Genomic DNA, 23,906 nt, shown 5'->3' on the forward strand with positions numbered 1-23,906 from the left:
AATCGAGCTCCTAGGTATTTACCCAAAGGAGTTGAAAATTTATGTCCACACAAAAACCTGCACGTAGATGCTCACAGCATCTTTATTCATAATTGCCAAAACTTGGAAGCAACCAAGATGTCCTTCAGTAGGTGAATGTGTAAATAAACTGTGGTACATCCACACAATGGAATATTATTCAGCACTAAAAGGAAATGAGCTATAAAGCATGAAAAAACATGGAGGAACCTTAAATGCACATTACTAAGTGAAAGAAGCCAATCTAAAAAGGCTAGATACTGTATGATGCCAGCTATACGACATTCTGGAAAAGGCAAAACAATGGGGATGGTAAAAAGATCAGTGGTTGCCAGAAGTTAGTGGAGACAGGAAGATGAATAGGCAGAGCAGAGGATTCTTAGGGCAGTAAAACTACTCTATGATCTATAATGGTGAAAACATGTCACGATAAATTTGTCCAAACCAACAGAATGTACAGCACCTACAGTGAACCCTAATGTAAGCTATGAGCTCTGGGTGATAATGATGTGTCAATGGAGGTTCACCAGTTTTAACAATTGGGTCACTCTGGTGGGAGATGTTGATAATGGGCAAAGCTATGCATGTGTGGGGACAGGGAGTCTGTGGGAAACCTCTGTACCTCCCTCTCAATTTTGCTATGAACCTAAAACTGCTCTAAAAAATAAAGTCTGTTAAAAAAATCTTAAATATTAGCAAAACAAATTCAACAGGATATAGCAAGGAGTAGATCACAAACAAGTTGGATGATTTGACATATGAAAATCAACAAATGTAATTCACCATATTAACAGAATAAAAGAGAAAAATCGTTCAATCATTCTGAGTAAGAGAAAGAATGGAACAAAATTCTATAAGCATTCATGAAGAAAATTTCTTAACAAACTATAAATAGAAGGGGACTTCTTTAATTTGATAAAGAATATTCCTAAAAATCCTACAGGAAACATCTTTTGCAATGGTGAAATGTTGAAAGCTTTTACCCTAAGATTGGAAACAAGGATGTCTATCCTCACCACTCCTTTTCAACATTGCACAAGGGTTCCAGCTAGTGCAACGAGACAAGAAAAATAATTTTAAAGTATAGGGATTAATTTTCTGAGGCAGCTGCCAAAGTTGTCAGAGGGACAGATCATGCTAATCAATGGTTGAAACCATCTCCAGGGCTACCTGGAGGCCAGAGTGGCCAGGCGAGTACTGCTCGGCCAGAAAGTGGTGGTCATGCGTTATGAGGACATCAACGTTTCTTGCAAACTTCTACAGAATTAAATGGAGATAGCAGGCCTTGACCTACAAGCACATAGACACCAACCCGTGCAATGGTCCTTTCCACTTCTGGGTGCCAAAGCACATCTTCAGGTAGACTGTGCAAGGCCTGCTGCCCCACAAGATCGAGTACGACCAGGCCACTCTAGAGCACCTCAAGGTGTTTGATCAAAAAAAGCATACGATCATTTCTGTTCAAATGCGTGTGTCTTAAGCCCACACATAGGTTTGCCTACCTGGGGCACCTGACTTATGAATTTGGAAAAGAAGAGGTAGGATGAGACCAAGATTCACTACATGAAGAAGAAATAGCTCAAATGGGCCAAGAAGAATGTGGGGAACAAAACCAACAAAGAGAGGTCCTCAAGACTCATAGACTCCTGACCTGAGTCCAGTAAAAACTGTTTATCCCTCAAATATATATATATATATATATATATATATGTATAGGTTTTGGAAAGGAAGATATAAAAACATCATTATTTTCACAGGACATGTTTTAATACATACAAATTACAATTAATAAGCAACTTTGGCAAAATAGCTGGAAATAAGGTTAATGTCCAACAAAAAATCAATTGTTTTTAATATATCAAAAAAACAAAAAGAATTAGAAACGAAATTTAAAATACCATTTAAAATAATATAAAAACTATGAAATGTCTAATATCTAGAACAAATTCAATGAAAGATGTATAAACTCTCTACACAGAGAACTTTAAAACGTTTTTGACAGAAATCAAACATGATCTTAATAAATGGAGGAATATACCATGTTTATGGGCTGGTACAACTAATACCATGAAGTTGTAAAGTCTCCCTAAACTGATCTATAGATTTAGCGCCATCTCAATCTAAATCCTTCCATCCCAGTAGAACTTCACAAGTTGTTTTTCAAACTTATATGGAAATGTAAGAAGAAACAAAGAGATCGTTGAAACAGAATAAAAAGCTCAGACAGAGACCAAAGGTTAATGAACACATGACTTTGATAACATAGGCACCTAAGGGCAATTTGGAAAGGAAGGTGTTTGCAATAAGTTGTGCTGGGATGATTGGATAGCATTATTTTTGAAAATTAAACTTAACCCCTACCCATACCATACGCAAAGATCCAGGTGGACTGTAGATGTAAATGTAAAAGGCAAATAATAAAATCTCTAAGAAGATAATATAAAAGGATACCTATATGACCTTAGGACAGGGGTAAACTTCTTATACTGGGCATAAAAGCTCTAATCATAAAGAAAAAGGATCATATGTTAGACTATATTATAAATAAAAATTTCTGTTCATCAAAACGACAACATTAAAACATTGAAAAAAACTATGGTTACCAAAGGGGATAGCAGGGCGAGGGGTAGGGGGGAGGTAAATTAGAAGTTTGGGATAAACATATACACACTATTATATGTAAAATAGATAGGGACTTCCGTGGTGGTGCAGTGGTCAAGAATCCACCTGTCAATGCAGAGGACATAGGTTCGATCCCCGGTCCAGGAAGATCCCACATGTCGCAGAGCAACTAAGCCTGTGCGCCACAACTACTGAGCCTGTGCTCTAGAGCCCGCAAGCCACAACTACTGAAGCCCACGTGCCTAGAGCCTATGCTCTGCAACAAGAGAAGCCACCTCAGTGAGAAGCCTGCACGCCTCAAAGAAGAGTGGCCCCCACTCGCCGCAACTAGAGAAAGCCCAAGTGCAGCAATGAAGACCCGACACAGCCAAAAATAAAATATTAATTAACTAATTAAAAATAAAATAAAATAAAATAGATAAATAACAAGGTCCTACTTGTAGGACCTATCAATATCTTGTAATAACCTATAATGGAAAGAATCTGAAAAAGAATATATATATATATATATATATATATATATATATTTGAAACTGAATTGTTTTGCTATGCACTTGAAACTAACACATTTTAAATTAACTATACTTGAATTTTAAAAAATGGTTAAAAATAAAAACAAACAACAACAAAAAAAGAGATTGAAACAATAAGCCACAGAATGCAAGAAGATATTTGTGATACGTATTACTGAAAAAGGACTCACATTCAGAATATATTTTTAAATTCCTAGAAATTACATATTAAAGAAAAAGAAAATTAATTTTTTTGCATTGTTTAATTGAAGTATAGTTGATGTACAATACTATATAAGTTACAGGTGTACAATATAGTGATTCACAGTTTTTAAAGGTTATACCCCATTTATAGTTATTATAAAATGTTGGCTATATTTCCCATGTTATACAATATATTCTTGTAGCTTATTTTATACCTGATAGTTTGTACCTTTTAATCCCCCCTCCCCTCTCCCCACTGGCAACCACTAGTTTGTTCTATCTGTGAGTCTGCTTCTTTTTTATTATATTCACTAGTTTGCTGTATTTTTTAGATTCCACATATAAGTGATATAGACAGTATTTGTCTTTCTCTGTTTGACTTATTTCACTTAACATAACACCATCCAAGTTCATCCATGTTGCTGCCAATGGCAAAATGTCATTTTTTTATGGCTGAATATATTTTTAAATTCCTAGAAATTACATATTAAAGAAAAAGAAAACCCAAAATTTTGTAATGGGCAAAAGACTAGAATAGGCACTCCATAAAAGAAATACACAAATGACCGAAAAACTTATCAACCTCATTCATCATCGGGGAAAAGCAAATTAAAACCACAATGAGATACCACTACATACCCTCCAGGATGGCTACAATCAAACAGACTGATGATAAAAAGTGTTGGTGAGAGTGTGGAACAAGAACTTATTTACAGCTGGTGAGAGCGTAAACCAATATAATCACTTTGGAAAACAGTTTGTCATTCTCCTAAAGTGAAATATACAATCCCAACAATTTTACTCCAAAGTATACACCAAATAGATGTGCATGCACAGTGTACCGAGAGACAAGGAAAAGAATGGCCATAGAAGCACTATTTATGAAAGCCCCAAATTGTAAACAATTCAAATGACCATCAAAAATAGAATATCATGGTCAGTTCATGCAAAGTAATGCTGTACAACAATAAATATTAATGAGCTACAGCTACTTGCAAAACCTAAATGAATGTTAAAAAAGTATTGTTGAATAAAAGGAGGCAGAGATGGTACAATTCCATTGATATGAGCTTCAAAAACCAGTGAAGTGGACTTCCCTGGTGGTGCAGTGGTTAAGAATCTGCCTGCCAATGCAGGCGACATGGGTTTGAGCCCTGGTCCAGGAAGATCCCACATGCCGCGGAGCAACTAAGCCCGTGTGCCACAACTACTGAGCCTGCTAGAGCCCGCGAGCCACAACTACTGAGCCCGTGAGCCACAACTACCAAAGCCTGTGTGCCTAGAGCCGGTGCTCCGCAACAAGAGAAGCCACCGCAATGAGAAGCCCGCGCACCGCAACGAAGAGTAGCTCCCACTCGCCACAACTAGAGAAAGCCCATGGGCAGCAATGAAGACCCAACACAGCCAAAAATAAATAAATTAATTAATTTTTTAAAAAAAACAGTGAAGTGAAACTATATTGTTGAGGATGCATGTTTAGGTAGTAAAACTAAGGAAAGCAAACCAAGGGGTTACCTTAAATGGTAGCAGATACTTCACGGGGAGGGAGAGGTGTTGATTGGGAAGTGGAACCAGGGGACCTGCTGAATGCTGATAGTTTTATTTTCTGACATGGGTGTTGTTACAGGGTGTTTTTCTTATGATAATCTGTTTAGCTTAGCTATACATTTTTAAAAATTATTTATTTATTTATTTATTTATTTATTTGGCTGCATCAGGTCTTAGTTGCGGCATGCAGGATCTTCATTGCGGCATGCGGGCTTCTCTCTAGTTGTGGCACGTGGGCTCAGTAGCTGCGGTGCAGGGGCTCAGTTGCCCCGTGGCATGTGGGATCTTAGTTCCCCGACCAGGGATCGAACCCGTAATCCCCTGCATTGGAAGGCAGATTCTTAACCACTGGACCACCAGGGAAGTCCCTAGCTATACATTTTTTTTTTTAATATTTATTTATTTAGTTATGGCTGTGTTGGGTCTTAGTTCCTGTGCGAGGGCTTTCTCCAGTTGCGGCAAGTGGGGGCCACTCTTCATCACGGTGCGCGGGCCTTCTCACTATCGCAGCCTCTCTTGTTGCGGAGCACAGGCTCCAGACACGCAGGCTCAGTAGTTGTGGCGCACGGGCTTAGTTGCTCCGCGGCATGTGGGATCTTCCCAGACCAGGGCTCCAACCCGTGTCCCCTGCATTGGAAGGCGGATTCTTAACCACTGGACCACCAGGGAAGTCCCTAGCTATACATTTTTATTTCGTGTGCTTTTCTATATGTATTTCACTATAGAAAAATATATTTTTTTAAGTGGCTCAACCTCACACCATATAAAAATATTAACTAAAAATGACTTATAGACCTAAATGTGAAAGCTAAAGCTTTAAAATTCTTAGCAGAAAACATAGGAGTAAATTTTTGTAACTTCAGATAAGGCCATTGTTTCTTAGAGACAAAAGCATAAACAACTGAAAAAATAGATAAATTGGACTTCATCAAAATTTGATACTTCTGTGCTTCAAAGGACACCATCAAGAAAGTAGAAAGGCATCCCATGGAATTGTTACCGAATTGGTCAACTGGACCCCCTCCAGGGTCCTAGCCTGGGCCAAGACCCCTTGTCTTGGCTAGGGAGGTTCTTTTTCCACTAGGACTCACACAGCCAATAACAAAACTAATTCAATGGCCAAAGAAGGAACTTAACTTGCAAATCAACTTCTCAACCCAATTCAGCAGAGACACCATATACATAGGAGGACCTATACCATATGTATAGGTAAAAGGGAGGGAACTGGAAAAAGTGGGAAGAATATTCATGACTTATCCCAGAACAGGAGTGTGGTTTGGACCCAGAACTGATGCAACTCTCCTTTTCAGTCCTTGTATGGGCTTTTCTGGTTGTTGTCACGACAACTGTCAACTGTCAACTGTCAACTGTCATGGCGCAAGTGGGTGTATCATTTAGCATGCTAAGGTATTAAAATGAATGTATAATGAGGCTCTAGGTCTACTGGAAGTTAGATCTTCTGCCACCTTGGGTCTAGTTGGTTCTAACCAGCTCTTGTTTTTCTCTTTGCAGCTTCCACCTGAAACTTAGTTAAGAGCAATTGGTTTCCTTTTGAGGGAGGGGCTGGGGTGTGATTCCGGGGCAATAGTGTTGGTAACAGAATGGGAAATAATATTTGCAAATCATATATCTGACATAGGACTAGCGTCCAGAATATGTAACGAACTCTTAAAACTCAATAAAAAGACAAAAGTTCAATTCAAAAATGAGCAAAGAAGAAAGAGGAGGCTGAGAATGAGCTGAAGTTTATGAAAGAAGAATAAGAAAGAGTAAAGCATTTGGTTTGCAAAGCTGTAACATGCTAATGAGTAGCAAAGAGAAGGCAAAATGTTTTACTCCTAACTGCTGCATCAAAGAGTACAGTATGGAAAATATAGGAAAATAAATATTGTGAAGGTGAAAAATTAAAGCTCCTATTATAAGAAAAGACTATCAGAGAGCACTGAGTTGTCTTCAATGAAGTCAAGCCTCCATACCCAGATAAACTATATGCCATAGTGCCATATAAAGTTTAAAAAATCCTAGGGAAAAAAAAATTGACAAAGGATTTGAATGACATTCCTACAAAGAATATATACAAATGGTCAATAAGCACATGAAGAGATACTCAACATCATTAGGGAAATGCAAATGAAACCCACAATGAGATAATACTTCTCATCCACTGGCATAACTAAAATGAAAAGAACAGATAATAACAAATGTTGGAGAGGATGTGGAGAAATTGAAACCTTCATACCTTGTTGATGGGATTGGAAAATGAAACAGCCACTTCAGAAAACAGTTTGACAGTTTTGACAGTTCCCAAAATGTCAAACTACCATAAGACCACGCCTAGGTATAAACCCAAGAGAATGGAAAACTTATATCCACACAAAAACTGGTCCACAGGGACTTCTTCCCTGGCGGTCCTGTGGTTAAGGCTCCGTGCTTCCACTGCAGGTGGCCCGGGTTCGATCCCTGGTCAGGGAACTAAGGTCCCGCGTGCCACGCAGTGCAGCCAAAACAAAAACAAAACTAAACTAAACTAAAAAAACCTGGTACACAAACGTTCAAAGTAGCATTATTCACAATAGAGGAAAAAGTGGAGACAACCCAAAGGTCTATAAACTGATAAATAAAATGGAATATTATTTGCCATAAAAAAGAATGAAGCACCAATCCATGCCACAGCATAAATGAACCTTAAAAACAGTATGATAGGTGAAAGAAGCCAGACACAAAAGGCCAAATATTGTATGTTTCCATTTATATGACGTGTCCAGAATAGGCAAATCCATAGAGACAGAAAATGGATTAGCAGTTGCCAGAGGATGGAAGGACGAGGGAATGAGAAGTGGTTGCTAATGGGCATGGGGTGTTTTGGGGGGATGAGGAAATGTTCTGGAAATAGACAGTGGTGATGACTGTGCAATTCTGTGAATATACTAAAAACCACTCAATCATATACTTTAAAAGGATTAATTTTATGGTATGCGAATTATATCTTAATAAATTTGTTATTCAAAAAAAAGGAAAGAAAAGTGGTTGTATGACTTCATACTCCCACTAGCAGTGTATTCAGTTCAGATTGATTTATGCAATTTTTGATTAGCTAATAAGCTAGCTTCTACCTTCTCAGTGCTTTTTAAATTTTTATTTATTTATTTTGGCCATGCTGCGCAGCTTGCGGGATCTTAGTTCTCCAACCAGGGATTGAACCTGGGCCCTCGGCAGTGAAAGCACGGAGTCCTAACCAGGGAATTCCCACATTGCATTTTAAAAAAAATATTTACTTATTTATTTATGTGGTTGCACAGGGTCTTAGTTGCGGCAGGCGGGCTCCTTAGTTGTGGCACATGGGCTCCTTAGTTGTGGCTCATGGACTCCTTAGTAGTGGCATGTGAACTCTTAGTTATGTCATGCAATGTGGGATCTATTTCCCTGACCAGGGACCAAACCCAGGCCCCCTGCATTGGGAGCACGGAGTCTTAACCGCTGCGCCACCAGGGAAGTCCCTCACATTGCATTTTTTAGAATGTCTCTACCATTCATCCAAAGAATGATTTATTGAGTGACTACTGTCTGCCAAGCACTAAGTATTACAGATAGATGCAATGGGACAGGCAAGGTCTCTGCTCTCACGGAGCTTACAATCCAGCGGCAAGGGGTGAGAGAATAGGGTTGCAGATACTTTTACAAAAGGTAAGCCACTTGCCCAAAGTCATACAGTTAGTAATTAGTGAGGTCATCTTGGAAAGAAAGATCAAGTCTCATAGGACCTTAGTGGTCATTAATCCAACGCCCTCATTTTACAGAAGAATCTGAGGCTCAGAGAGCCTCAGATTAAATTGCCTCAGGTTAAATTGCCCAGTGACACATCCAAACAGTGACACGAGTTTGGGAGCCCAGGGAAACCCTAGAAAACTCTTCAGCTAACCCAATGGGCCTCAGGAGTTTAAGATGCCCCTCAAAAATGGGAAAGCCTCCCACATGCATTCAACAACTGTTCATTGCTGATTGCCAAATGCTAGGCATTGTGCCACAAACCGGGAGCCTAGCAGTGAACAAGACAGATGACGTCCTTTCCCTGCGGCTTCATGGAGTCTGGAGGTTCCCAAGTGCAAGTTGACAGCTGTTTCAGTGGCTGCCTGAAAGTCCTCATGGGAGGCAAAGATACCTAGAGATTTTGGAGCCCTTGCCAGATTATGATTCCATTGGTGATTCCATTGGTCTGGAGTGGGCCTTGAAATCTGTATTTTTAGCACTCTCCAAAGGCAACTCTGGTGAGCAGCCAGGTTTTGGGACCACTGACCTAGTGTACCTCACAACTTGGCTTTTAGAGCTGAGATAAGCGAGACCTGGAGAGACTCATCCAATTCCACAACTAGAGAAAATCTGTCTAATGCCCATCCCTGGGGCAAAGCACTTATTCATTCTTAAGCAAATATTGAGCATCTACCATGTACCATGCAATAGTCTAGGAGCTAGGGATAGAGCAGAGATAAGACAGTACAGTTCCTGCTCTAATGGGCTTACATTTGTCGGGGTGGGGGTGGGAGGCAGGAATAAAGCCAAGAAAGAAAGAAACCAGGTCATTTAAACTCTAATAATGACAAGGGAGATCAAGGGAGTGCCAAGTCAGCACCGAGTCAGCGGAAGAGAATACGTTAGGTTGAACCGCGTAAAATTGTCAATATTTGACCATTTTTGATCTACAGAAACAACAATTTCATGTGGTTCAGCTTTATAAATAGGAGTTAGAGAGAGGTTGAGCCGTCTCTCCCCAGGAAAAAAAAAAGGGAAGAAGGTCTCAAGATGGATATGATTTGAACATGAGAATGACAGATAAAAGCCTAGAGGAAGGGTTTTGTTTAGAACAAAGTCTCTGAGGAGAAATTGTGGAAGAGAGCCTGGAGAGAAGGGACATTCATTCCATAGCTGTGCAGGGCACTGTGTAGAAATGGCACAGTCACCAAAGAAGTGCAATGCATGATCACTATTCTTAAGTTACTTACACGTTGATTACAGACACAATCAATAAAAACCATGAATAATAAAAAAATCAAATACTTCCACACAAAGATTCATGCTATACCCACTGCTGCAAACATCCTGCCCAGAGCTGCCCGCCCTCGGTCCCTGACTAAATGCCACTTCCTCTGTGATATTATCCATTACCTCCACAGTCAGGGGAGATTGCTCCCTCCCCCAAACCTTCACCATTCACTCTTCATACCTCTCTCTCCATCTACTGTCCTCTCCATCTACCATGGTAATTTCCAGGCTTAACTTCCTTCCACTTAGTGGGCTTCTTTAGGGAAAGGACTATGTCACATTCACCTGGGTTCTTCTGCCAGTGCGTGACTGTCATTAGGACCAGCTCAATGGAGAAGAAATGAATGAATGAACAGATGAATGAGTGAATGAGAACTATCTCCAAATTTTGTCTTTAAGGTTATTTATGTAAAGCTGCAGTAAATTGTCCCAAGTAACTAATTTAGGGATTAAAGTGCAGTTCAGGTCTGGGGTGAGCTACTTACCAAAGCAAGGTCCCTGTTCCTTGGGGACCTTTAAGTTCCATCTCACAAAGATAAACCTTTCCATATCAGGGGGCAGTCCACGTTTGCACAATACGATTAAACCCCAAGACAGCGTCTGGCCCCCATATGGGAGGGGCCGTCTGGCTGAATACATAACCAGGTCACAGCCACTCTGGCTCTGGCTCTGGCCTGCCCCATCGCCCCAGGTACAGAAATCTCCCGTCCCACTGACCCCGACAGAGCCTCATCCTGGCCACCTGCAAGTCCTGTTTTCTGTGGAAATGGCACACAGCTGCTGGCCACATTTCCCACAGCCGTCCTGTGTGTACTTGGAAATCATTAGCTTCCCTCCCATGTGTATTTTCTGTAGAGGAAATAACTCCTTCAGCTTCCTCATAGGCCCTTTTTCCAGCCACTGAAGTGGCCACCAGGGCTCAATATTGGACCTGGCCTGGCCAAGTCTATGTGATTCAGAGACTGGTTATTCCAGTTTGTGAATTACCCAGGACTTTTGCTTGTTTTCCTTTCTGCTTCTGCTATTTACATGTGAGGAGATTTTACTGCTCAGTATCATCTCCCTCAGTGTCTGGGAAGAATACTAATGCTCACATCTGTTTAGTGCTTTCTAGTCTACAAAATGACATTCCATACATAAACTTATTTTAGCCTCCTAACAGTCCTGCAGAATAGGTTTCATTATTCTCTGTTTGCAGCTAAGCAATGATAAATGACTCGTCCGCCATCACACAGCCAGAATGTACGAGAATTGGGTCTTGAACCCAGCTTCTGATTCTCTGTCTGGTGTTGTTACTTTTCAACCCTTCAGGGAATGCAAGTTTTCCACTTTGCTATCCATTAGAAGTCACGGCAAGATCTGGATGGGAGAGTGGTTTCCTGATACTACCATTAGAAGTCTTCCGCAAATGTAATTCTGTTGGCTCCACTGGTTGGAATTTCCACGGTGGCAGCAGGGCCGTGGCATCCACCCTTGAGTGGTCTGCAGCTCCAACAACCACATGGCCTTGGCCCCAAATGGATACACTTTCTGAGAAGGGTATATTCTCAAATTTCGTATCGCTCCTGTGGGTGATGGTATGTATCCTGTTGACGTTCTGTCCACTGGGTCACAGTGTTCTAATCACTCAAACAAATAAAACCCAACATTTAAGTTGTGCTTTACAACTTTCAAAGCATTTTGCAACTAACCCTCTGAGCTGTATATGGAAGGAAAATAACACTATTAATATCTCCCCTTTAAAGATGAGAAGGATAAGGCTCAGAGAGCAACTCTGAGCAAATTTTCAAGGTCCCACAGTCAGGCACCCTCAAGGGGGAGGTAACTTCTGACTCCAAATCGTATGCTCTATCCAGAAAAACTAGTTAGCCACAATATCAATATATGATGATAATAATTAACATGTGTGTAGAGCTTTAAGGTTTTACCAGGCATTTTCACAAATATTAGTTCATTTCATCTTCAAAAACCCCTGTAAGTTGATACTGTTATTAATTACCCCCATATTGCTTTTAAATTCTCAGTCATATTATCATTATACCCTTTCACCTCGGTGCAGTAAATGCAACCCTGAAAAACATTCATTTATGCTTTCAACAGATGTTTTTGATCCCCTGTGTGTAAGAAAGACCCTGCCCTGGTTCCTGTGGTCAGAGCCTGTGATTTCTGCACTCCTGATTCTCCTGGTACACAGTTACCAGAATTGGAACATCATAGCTGTGATTAGCTGTGACATGACAGGGGCAGATAGATCAACCAGAAATGCGGTGAAGGGAAGTGACCTACCACAGGGCAAAAAAGGCAGCCACTCAAATTGCCCCACGTGCTTCAATTAGTGGCTGTTTCCACAGACTAAAAATCAGATTTTATATGAACAGCCTAAGAAGGAACATCAGCCTAGCCTTAGTCTCTAAGCCACAGCCCCACACAAAGATACCAATCATTATGAGTAATGTTATCATCAAATGCTGGGAATACTATTACAGGACATGGTTATTGAATCAACAAATGACGAAAGGTTGGCTCTGGAGCCCTCCGTTGACCAGTCCCAGTGCTCATAGTCCCATTCATAGGGCAATCGGTAGTGCATTATTTCAATGATTAAGAGAGAAAGAGGACAAGGGCATACGCTCTCTTTTCTTCACTTCTTCCTCCTCCCCTTTTCACTCTTTTCTCTATAGCTACTGGATAAGGAAAGGTCAACGATGAAATGGAGACACAAGAGACTAAATTGGAGAGGGTGTAGTAGACACAGGTGGCCTGGGGAGACTGGATTCTGTGGTCAGAGCCTATGGTTTCTGCACTCCCGATTCTCCTGGACGCTGGGGAAATGGCCGGGTTGGTGGAGTTCTAGATTTGCCTTGATATTTTAACCCACGTGAGGGCAATTCACTACTGTTCCTATTGTTCAGTGCCACTCTGATGTCACCAAGGTGCTGAACAACCTGCCAAGGGCCAGGCTTGATTTCTGTCATCTTTCCATGAGAAGTGGAGCTGGGAGGGGCACGCGAGGAATAGGGAAAGAATTTACACCTCCTGAAGACAGGCTCCAAAACTGGGGCCTTTTCAACAGTCATTAAGGTAGTCTTTTGACGTGAACAGGCATTAGCAGAAGCAGTGTGAAAGCAAGGCTGTGAAAAATGAAAAGAAGGAAGTCAAAGAGTGCTGACGCTCTATGTGTTTGCCCTGCCCCCACGCTAACCCACACGTCCTCCAACCAGCTGTGCTGGACAGTCTCCCTTCCTCTCCACATCCACTCTCTACCCTTCTCCGCAGTGCTCTTGCCCTTGGAGGCACCCATCTCCCTTGACTGCATCCATGGGACTCCCTTGCCCTCGGTCTCTAGTGATGTTAGGCCAATGGGTGGCACTAGCAGGAGATCAAAGGGTTGCAGGAGAGACAGCTCAGGCATGTGTGCCCCCAGCTCCCTCCCAGGGCTTGCATTCCTGGCAGAAGCCCGTCTCCTGCAGCTCCAGCTCTCCCCAGATTCCAGCCACTGTCCCCTCTCCTCCCCTCTCCTCTCCAGGCTGCAGGTGATACAGCTTTTAGCTCTTGCTCACCCCCAGTGCTTCACCAAGTCTTGCTGGTTTTTCTAAATAGCTCCGCCATTACATGTTATTCAATTGCTCTTCCGGGAGTGCCATGCGACTGCAGGCAGGCCCCTAACCACTGTACATCCCAAAGCCTGCTGCTCCTAAGGTTTCAGTCTGTCCATCCACCTGCCAGCCCCTTCACTGAAATCCTAACTCATTTCCCTCCTTCTTTCCTCTGTTCCTCACTCTACAGATTCAAAGCTCTCAATCTTTTTCCCTGTCTTCAGTGTTCATCTGGGTCATTCCAATTAACGTAGGTGAAAGTAACACACCCTAAGGCAATGAATGTTTCTTGACCTTAACAACTACAACTACAACAACAACAAAATCCCCTCAAACAAACAGGATTGTCAGGCTCTCTTTTAAAGTGAATTTCACCCTAGGTAAATGTAAGCAAATCAAAGCAGTGTGTCAAAGGGCAGCTTTGTGAACTAGGCCCTTCCACTTATTTTAATATGCCTTTCCACCTCCTGGGAATCTCTAAAATATGGATGAGATTTAACCTTAATAAGGGTCGTATGAATTTTTTTAAAGATTTTTAAAAATAAATTCTAAATGAACCTGTAAAAATTAGAATAAAAGAAGTCTTGGGATATTTTCTCTGGAATCTACTCCCTGGGGTGGCTTTTGGTGCTCTATAATTAACTGTAGCTAGCATAAAATATTGAATCCAGGAGATCTGCAGTGGATTTATTGAGTAAGAAAGATGCCAAACCAAGTTTGGAACTCCTGTCCATATGCTAGACATGGGAGTCTTTGTCTGGTCTGAAAGATCCAATGGAGAAAGAGAAAAAGAAGGAAGAATAGAGAAACTCCATTTCCAGAACTATTGAGGAGGTTAGATAACATAGAAACCTTCCTGCTACAAACTCCTTTAAATGCTAGATAAAATGCAACAAACATCCTTTTAAATGTGTAGCGGAGCTCCTGAGAAAGCAAGAGAAATCTCCAAAGGCCCAGAGGAAAGATGGAACTGAAAATGAGAGAGAAAGGGCCAAGGCTGCCGCTGCAGTAGCTTGGATGGGGGTATCTGCCCCCATGTAGGTAATCGGGGCACTTGGGATCTTATGGCCACAAGGGGACAGTAGAGTAGGCAGAGAGTTGGAACTGATAGTCCTGCCTGTAGCTACAACCTTGAAGGGTTATGTCCTTGGGGAAGGAAAGAACTAGACAATACCCACCCACCAGCACAGGGAGATGACAGGAAGCATGTAGATTTCAGTCCATACTCTGGGTGGGGATAAAAAGAGTCAGAACGGATCATTTCTCACCAAGGCTTATCTCACCAGGGAGTTTGGAGCTCCAGTGTGTGTATTCTGCTTCTGTGATTTGCAAATCTTTAAGCTAAGACATTAACATAGAATGTGGTTCTAGGCCAGTGATACACCTAGGACTCCCTCAGAAGTGCATGCAAACACAAACACACACACACACACTTCCCCAAAACACATCTCTGAAAAATATACTTTCAACTCAGGTTGCACAGGGGCTCTCTTGGTAAAAGCCTGCTGAAGATGAAATTACAATAGAAAATTCAAGATTCACACTAAGTCCCAAGTGGAATAAATAAAAATTAAATCCACACCTTGACATGTTGTAGGAAATTTCAAAACACCAAAGAGTCCGAGAGAGAGAGAACAGTTTACCTACAAAAGAACAACACTTAGGCTGGTAGCAAAAGCAACAATAGAAACTAGAAGCTAATGGAATCATATTTTCAAAGTGCAGAGAGAAAAATAACTGCCAACCTGGTTTACCTATCATGGTAGAGAAACAGTGAAATACAGACATTTCCAGGCATAAGAGAGAGCCCCCCACCAAGGAGCTTTACTGAAGGGACTACTAAAAAGTATGATTAGAAGGACACAACTCAGAAAGACAGAGTAGCACTCAAAAAGCAATGGTGGGGCTTCCCTGGTGGTGCAGTGGTTAAGAATCCGCCTGCCAATGCAGGGGACATGGGTTCGAGCCCTGGTCCGGGAAGATCCCACATGCCGCGGAGCAACTAGGCCCGTGCGCCACAACTACTGAGCCTGAGCTCTAGAGCCTGCAAGCCACAACTACTGCACCCACGTGCCACAACTACTGAAGCCCACGTGCCTAGAGCCTGTGCTCTGCAACAAGAGAAGCCACGACAATGAAAAGCCCACGCACCGCAATGAAGAGTAGCCCCCACTCGCCACAACTAGAGAAAGCCCACAGGCAGCAACGAAGACCCAACGCAGCCAAAAATAAATAAATAAATTAAAAAAAAAAAAAAAAGCAATGGTGAACAGAGAAATCAGTAAACATAGGGGAAAATCCAAACAAGTATATAAAATAAGAACAATAATAGCAACTATTTGGGGAGTATAAAAAAGTGAGACTAAAACATTGGGCAATATGTAAGCCGAGGGCAGAATGATCAGGGTGAAGTCGCTCTACCGTCCTTATCTGCTTTAGGAGAAGGAGAAAGATGTGGCAGTGTTTATGGACTTAGACTTTGCCAAATTCCATATGCTTAATTAAAAATTTAAGAGTAACCAGGAAAATAATAGAAATTGAACAAATGATTCTTAAATCAGAAGAGAAGAAAATGGCTGGTGGTCTCAGAGAGGAGACAGGCAATTCCACCAGAGCGGATATGGAAGGAATTTCCCACCCACATTGGCCAGTGCTCATGGAGAAATCCAGGCCCAAGACAAGAGAAAACCTGTTCTTTGATGAGAATATATCCAGAATGGGTCTACAAAGAGACCAAGGTCAGTGGAATTCAGGAAATCTGAGAAGCTCAGGGGTTAAGGGTGGGATAAATGGATATTTAGTGAGCAGGTTGTCCAGGAAAGCTGTTTCTCTAAGCTGTTTACATACTTAACGCTTGAATTTTATGTGTTCTATACTGTTTTCTATCGATTAAACTTTAAAAAATAGCATTTATTTCTGATTTTTTAAAAAATTTTATTTATTTATTTATTTATGGCTGCGTTGGGTCTTCGTTTCTGTGCGAGGGCTTTCTCTAGTTGGCGGCAAGCAGGGGCCACTCTTCATCGTGGTGCGCGGGCCTCTCACTATCGCGGCCTCTCTTGTTGCAGAGCACAGGCTCCAGACGCGCAGGCTCAGTAATTGTGGCTCACGGGCCCAGTTGCTCCGCGGCATGTGGGATCTTCCCAGACCAGGGCTCGAACCCGTGTTCCCTGCATTGGCAGGCAGATTCTCAACCACTGCGCCACCAGGGAAGCCCCTTATTTCTGATTTTAAAACAATATATGTTTAAAATTCAGAAAGTGCAAAGAATTCAACTTCTTAATGCAATTATATGGTTAGTGCATCCCTACTACATTTCAGGTGCTATAAATACCAACTCAGCTAGAGGTCCTTGAAAACCTCCCACTTCTGGAACTTTGTATTCAGAAGTGCTGTGAGAGGAGATTCCTGACGTAAGTCACAGTATCTCTGAAGATCCATTCCTCTCTCTTCCACTGTGAGTGGAAATGCAGAAAAAAAACACGGTATTAACTCAGAAAAAGAGGCTGGAGCCATCTCCTAAAACCCAAGTATCTGGAACAAGAAATCAAATCCACAAATGCAGAGAGCCCTTTCCATGTTCAAATTGCCCAAGGAAGGCTAAGTAAAAACATGACCTTATTCACACAGTCTTTTATAAGTGTGTGTTTTGTTAAATATACCAGTTTCATGCTTGATTTTCCCCCCTTATTACTGTTGAACAACAGTTATATGCTAGGTCATTTGTGGTCCATTTATCCCTTGATTTGTTCATTTTTCCTATTGGACATTTTGCTACCCATGGGAGTGATTAGCAATGACATTATTTGCTGAATTAAACATCAAGAGATGTTACATAAAACCCAGATATCCAAAATTGCTTAAAAATGTTTGAAGATCCCATACCCCACATCCCCAGATGTCAACAGCTGCTGCCTGCAGATGGAACACACACTCCCAGGTGGTCCCTCTCCACATTTCCCCTTGTTCTTATACCAGGCCACCCTCATTTACTGTGTCCTCTGCCTGGCCCCTGTAGGCCTCTGACATTGACACAACTCTAATCTTTTATTTCCTGTCCTGACTTAAACTGCCTAAAATAACTCCTCAACAACCCAATACTTATGGTAAAAGTCTTATTTAAATCCACACAAGTCATAAAATGTCAAAAATGTAAAATCCTCTACTATGGGTAACATTTCATTTTCACCTAGTTACCAAGTTTACACTATCAAATATTTTTATCCTCAATATTAACAATCAATCCAGGAATTATACAAGTTGTCAGTTTGCAATTATCCTAACATCTCTTTCTAGATATGCCTGCCTCTGTTTCCTATTAGTGAAAAAAATCCCTCCTAACCACGTCCTGCCTCAAACCACATAATGTCACAAGACAGCATCTGAAATCATAATTGTTTCAATATCCTTAATCTTCAGCAACTTCAATAACTCTCCAAAATATAATGTAATAAGGGGATTAACTTTTATATCTTTTGGTCAGTTTGCTTTGAACCACGAAGCAGAGGTCTTTCTGGGCTTTTGGTTCTGATGCATTTCAGAAAGTTAGTTAGTTACATAGTTTTAAAATTCTTGCACTACAACTCTGTAATTTTCTTATACAATTATCTACTTACAACAGGTTTCATGCAAAAAGACATGTAACCAGTATCTAGTTTTATACTGCTGGCCTATTTGTTTTAGTCAGAGTTTGGCAGACTTTGTAGAACAAAATGAAACCTCACCCTAAAACTTTTAACACCTAAATAGTCAAAATACACTAGATTTTTGCTCTGCCAAAAATCTCCATGCTAATGTACTAATGCAATTGAGCTGTGGGAAAGAATATACGCAACTTTGTCTCAAAGGGATTCAGAACTGATTTAAAATTAATCTCTCATCAATGATTAGAAAAGAATCTCTCAAGAAGAATTCCTCAAAAGCACATGGAAATTTTTCATGACCCTCTGCAGGGTATAAAACAGTATTTAAAAAGTCATTGAGTATAATTGGAATTTACTTTTGAGCAGGCTGTTACCTACAATCTAGAAAACTGTATTTCCAAGTTAGTGATGACAAATTTCAAAGGCCTTTTCCTATTGCCTCAAAATTCTTACTTTGCTCTTCTCTCTCAATTTTTATTTCTACCTTCTTCAACTTCCCCTTATCTTTTCTTTTCTCAACTTTCTCTCTAAAAAATGTGTAGGTCCTCTCAGACCCTCCGGTTCCTTCTCATTGTACGAGAGTACAATACAATGACAAAATAGCATATCAGTTATTCACCAAAATGTTGGGGGAAATGTTCTGCTATATTACAAAATACAACTTTACTTTAGGAAACTACTTATAATTAATACATCTTTTTGTCATTCATAAAATTGTATATATTTTTGTCAGTTTGTAAAGTGGCAGTTAAAATGAAAATTGGAAAGGAAATCTAAAAGGCAGCTGGTAGTGGGCATGAAATTAGCATCAGCAATCACTAACAGGCACTTTATTTTTTTTGGCACTAACTCTGGTTTATCACTGGACTTAACCACTCCCTGTTACTTACACCAGCCCATGTCACTCCCTTTCTCATGATTTTCTTATTTAGGTTACCTGCCTCACCCCAAAAGCATTTCAGTTTGCAACCTCAGAAACAGTAAAAACCTGAATTGCTGAAGGCAGGAATGTAATTCAAGGACTGTGCAGTGGGGAAATTACTTCAGGTCCTATCCAACTTGGAAACTGAAAATTCTGGTGAAAATTCATAGCATCCAATGAAACTATCTCACATGTACAACATAGGGAGCTGAAGATGGAGAAGCACAGGAAAGGAAAGCCCCCCCAAACCCCCCACCCCAGGATAACAGGCATTATTCTGCAGAGAGCTTATAGTGAAAGACAGCACTGCACACACCTAGTATAACCAGTAACAACAGGAGCCTAGAACTTTAGGAAAGCAGTTGATGATTCACTGGTTTACAGGAGAAACTCTCTTATCAGAGGCAATCAGGATTGATAATTTGTCTGTTAATAAAAAATTTGCTTAGAGCATGGAATCTTTAAAAAATGACATAGATACCTTATCCATTTTGTTTTAACTTAAAACATATAAACACCAGTCTTTCAAATGCAGGGGCAAATTTATATGGCTAACCTAAAACTACATATACTTAACATCAGTCCTTAAATGTAGAGCTAAGTTCTTTTCGTTTAGTATAGATCAATGGATTTCTGAGTTGTCTTTCCTACGTAAGCCATGCCCATCATGTATTGCCCTCAATTTCTAGTTTGGGTGCTGTTAAAGTGGAGTGAAGCCTCTAGGGCATTTGTGAAGCAGATGGAATGTATTTTTCTGCAGATTTTTACAATCTTCTTTCCAATCTTTTACAGTTGTCGTGGTCACATCACATTCAAAAACAGCTTTTTTTCAGCAACTCATCCTACCAATTTTTTTCAAAGTAATAAATTTAGTTTTCAATAGTGTATTCGTTTCCTAGTGCTGCTGTAACAAATTACCACCACCTGAGTTGCTTAACACAAGACCCATTAACTATCTCAGAGGTCTTTGGTCAGAGTTCAGTAAGCTCTGCTTAGGGTCCCACAAGGTTGAAATTGAGGTGTTGGCCAGAGCTTCGTTCCTGACTGGAGGCTCTTACGGGAGAATCACTTCCAGAATCATTTGGGTTATTGGCAGAATTTATTTCTGTGAGGTTGTAGGACTGACATCCCTGTTTCCTGGTGGTCCTTTGGCCAGGATCATTCTCATCTTCTAAAGGCTGCCCACATTCCTCGGCTCTTGACGTCTTTTCTCAGTCTTCAACGCCAGCAATGGCGGGGGAGTTCTCACACTTCTGATCTTTCTGCTCTCCCCTTATACCTGACTCTTCTGCTTTTAAGGGTTCATGTGATTACTTTGGACCTATCTGGAAAATCCAGGATAATCTCCCTATTTTAAGGTCAGCTGATTAATCATTTTAATTCCATCTGTGAAGTCCCTATAAAACAGTACCTAGATTAGTGTTTGAATAACCAGGGGATAAGAATCTTGGGGGAAATCTTTAGAATTCTGCCTATTCTAAACAGAATCAACAGCTCTTCTGCTTCACACTCATATTTCGCCAAATTAAGAAATATTTGATTAAATATTTAAAATAACAAGCACAAGTGGCAAAAAGCAATTTGGGGACCAAAAAACAACGAAATAACTCAATTTGTGGGAATGGAAGTATGTGATTATACCAGAGAGTAGCCTACTAGCCATGAGCGTGCAGTATACCATAAACATTTGTCAGTAAGTTTTCCTGAGAGATGGTGAGTATTGGTCAGTTAAATGTAAGTTGGTTAGAAGAGTTCTACTGTAATAAATGAAAGAAGAAAAGCCATATGATCATTTTGATAGATACTGATTGGAAGCTCTGAATGGTTGGGGAGTGTCCTGATGGCATTTTCTGAAGAGTAATTGGATGGGGTCCCAGCCTCTTTTTGGCAACCCTCTCAGATTAAAGTGTCTGAAATTTCTTCTTTGTGGCTGATCACTTTCTCTGGAGGGTAATCTTCCAGAACTGTCTGAGGTGGAGCTGGTAATAGGAAAAAGCCCAACATCCAGTGCTATGAGAGCCAAGCTTGGGAATGGGGCCAGTGGTTCAGAATGTAGACTTTTACATTTTTTCTGCCACTGTTTGCAGCCTGTACTTCATCCTGTGTCCTCATGCCAGTTTCTTGAGTTCTGCTGGTTCATATTGTGTGTCCTGCCTGAAAGTACCTCTCTCCTCTCTGCTAGGTCTTACACTCCACCATATGCTTTACAGCTTTGAAATTTTTCTTTTCTCTTCTCTCTGTTTCTGCAACATCTGGAACATATGTCCCCTTACTTGGCACTTAGTGCACTTTTCAAAATGTCTACACATGATTTGGACATTTTACCAATTTTATCGGGAATGTAACTTGACACTTCCTTCACATCATATTATTAAAACTATTGTACTGGGGACTTCCCTGGTGGCGCAGTGCTTAAGAATCCGCCTGCCAATGCAGAGGACATGGGTTCAAGCCCTGGTCTGGGAAGATCCCACATGCTGTGGAGCAACTAAGCCTGTGCACCACAACTACTGAGCCTGTGCTCTAGAGCCTGCGAGCCACAACTACTGAGCCTGCGTGCCACAACTACGGAAGCCCGCACACCCTAGAGCCCGTGCTCTGCAACAAGAGAAGCCACTGCAATGAGAAGCCCGAGCACCACAACGAAGAGTAGCCCTCGCTCGCCACAACTAGAGAAAGCCTGTGCGCAGCAATGAAGACCCAACACAGCCAAAAATAAACAAATAATATTTTAAAAATATATATTGTACTTAGTTTGGGGAATGCAAATACAAATTTTTTTCCTACATAAACATCAGCCCCCAAAAGTCTTTCATCGTTATGTACTTATGTATTATGACACTTGGATATTAAAAATCAACAAGCATTTTATTGATAAAACATTGACTAGAGAGGCATTCTGTAGGACATACTTGCTTCATGAGAAGAAAATTTCTTCCACTCAAAGGAAAGCAGGAAAAAAGAAAAAATGAAAGTAGAAATGCCATGTAAGAAACAAATCCTAATATAATATTAAGTAAAATACATGTAAATGGTAAAGTTACTGTATTAGAGTTCGCCAGAGAAACAGAACAAAAAGGATAGATAGATAAACTATCTCTGTATAGAAACTATAGAGAGATGCTAGATAGATTGATTGTAAGGACTTGGCTCACGTGATTATGGAGGCCGACAAGTCCCTAGATCTGCAGTCAGCCATCTAGGGACCCAGGAGAGCCGCAACTAGAAAAAGCCCGCGAGCAGCAACGAAGACCCAACGCAGCCAAAAATAATAAAAATAAATAAATAAAACAGAAAGGCATAGAAAAGTTAGAAATAGAAGGATAGAAAAAGATATACCAGGCAAAAATAAAAAATTAAAAGAAAGCTGAGGTAGCAATCTTAATACCTGAAAAACTAAAATTCAAGTAAAAAGTAGAATTTAAGTTAGTAAGGGATAATATACACTAATAAATACAAAATGATATAACCATGTACACATAAGCACTTAATAAAACAGTCTCAAATATATATTAAATCACAACTGACAGAAATAGATACATTAATTATAGTTGGAGATTTTAACTGACAGATCAAGCAGATAAAAAATAATAGAGATTTGGGAATTTCTGAAAATATAATTAATAAGCTTGAGCTGACCGAAAAAAGTAGGAGAATGAGATATTTAGCACAATATCATTTGTATAAATTAAAAAATAAGGTCACAGAGAATAATGATACATTACCTTACTGGGATACATACAAATAGAAGGATATACATCATCCCATACAGTAAAATGGTTGCCCAGTGGAAGGAGAGGGAGAGAAGTGAGGAATGGGGATAAATACATTTAAGAAAACAAGACAGAGGGCTTACATGAACCAATAATGACAGAAATATTAGCTCAGGTCTTTAAAAAAGTATGACAACACCCCCATACCCATAACTCTTCTTACCCCACCCAAAGGAAACAGCCCTATATATGAAGTCTCAAACAGTTAAAAATGAGTTGAGCTTTCTGTTTCAAAATAGTGAACAATGATGAGAATTTCTAAAAATTTTTCGAGACAAAAACCAGGAAATGGGGTGGTAACTGATGAATCAGAGTGTAGGAAACTGTTTCTTGACACTCCTAAGAAGTGGCCTGCAATGAGGGGGGAGCTGATTTGCCTATAGAAACTCAGAGAGGTTCAGGACTCAAAGACTCAACAAAGGCAGGTAGTACGGAGGGCAGAAATGAAGTGTGGCAGAAAACAGGAGTCTGTATATGGAAGAGTCACCTTACCTGCCCTTGGTCACAGGCTGCCTACTGTTTACTCCCAAGGTTAAAGTAAATAGGGAGGGACTTCTCTAAGGAAATTGACCAACCTGCCGGGAGACAACAAGATAACAATGCAGGAGCCCTGCATTTTAATGTCCCGAAGCAAATTGGCTGATCTCCAACTGCTCACCTGAAAACAAAGCCTGTCATTCAACAAGCCCATCCATACAGCCAAGCTCCCAAGGAACAGGCTTTACTATTGCCTCATTTTTAAATATAAATGAGCAACCAAGAATCACTAGACATTGGAGAAAAGACTGTAACAAGAAAAAAGAAGGACCAAATTAAACAGAGAAATCAATCCTACAAGAGACAAATAATTCAGAGAATCGTGGACAACTTAAAAAAATACCCTTTGGGGCTTCCCTGGTGGCACAGCAGTTGGGAGTCCGCCTGCCAATGCAGGGGACAGGGGTTCGAGCCCTGGTCTGGGAGGATCCCACGTGCCACCGAGCAGCTAGGCCCGTGCGCCACAGCTTCTGAGCCTGCGGTCTGGAGCCCGC

The sequence above is a fragment of the Eubalaena glacialis genome, chromosome 17 (assembly GCF_028564815.1).
Source record: "Eubalaena glacialis isolate mEubGla1 chromosome 17, mEubGla1.1.hap2.+ XY, whole genome shotgun sequence".
NCBI classification, from domain to species: domain Eukaryota; kingdom Metazoa; phylum Chordata; class Mammalia; order Artiodactyla; family Balaenidae; genus Eubalaena; species Eubalaena glacialis.